Source organism: Egretta garzetta, unplaced genomic scaffold, assembly GCF_000687185.1.
Source record: "Egretta garzetta isolate BGI_Z169 unplaced genomic scaffold, ASM68718v1 scaffold68, whole genome shotgun sequence".
Lineage (NCBI taxonomy): Eukaryota > Metazoa > Chordata > Aves > Pelecaniformes > Ardeidae > Egretta > Egretta garzetta.
Genome location: NW_009260774.1, coordinates 1497426 through 1498189, shown reverse-complemented (window position 1 = coordinate 1498189; position 764 = coordinate 1497426).

The following is a 764-nucleotide window of genomic DNA, read 5'->3' as shown; positions in this document are numbered from 1 at the left end:
GGCCCTTCCACAGGCCGCGGTACAGAGCCCGGGCTGCGCTCCCCGCCCCGGAGCCCTTCCCAGCCCCGGGTGGGCTCCCTGGTCGTAGTCCTCAGCGCGACCAGGATCTGCCCTTCGCAGAGCCCCGTGCCTGCCGGCCTCCTCTGCGGCAAGCGGCCATCCCTGAGCCAGCCATCTCCCCGCCGCCGGGCTCCTGGGCCCGTGGCTGGCACCCACGCCGGAGCGTGCAGTGCTTTACCTGGTGGGCTCAAATACCGACAACTGATGTCCATGCCAAAGGAAGAAACGCTGGTTAAATATAAACGTGATTTGCCTGCTTGTGAAATGAAAACGGGAATGACACCACCGTTGTCAAGTACGAGATCGGTTGATAATTAGTGATACCCGTGAGTACTTGTATGGAAATGCTTTGGAATGTTGCAAAGTTCATCAACACTAGAAGAAAGGGACTTGAAACATTTCCTAAAGTTAACTTGGGATGAAAACATGCCAAAGCCTGGCAGCTTTTCTGCGGACATGCCAGAATTACTCCTAAACCACTCAACTATAAACCAGGAGTTACTAGAAGGACTCCACAGCTCCCACTTCAACACATCAGTGGTTTTGTCAACAAAGCACAGAAAGATGCGAAGCTCCACAGTTTTTCAAAAACCTTTGTTTTGAGGCAGCTGCCTATGGAAAAAAAAGACTTCAGGCATGACAGAGGAAAATTTTGAAATAGCATTTACATTATTCAGCATTTGTTCAGTGGAAGGTAAACCAAG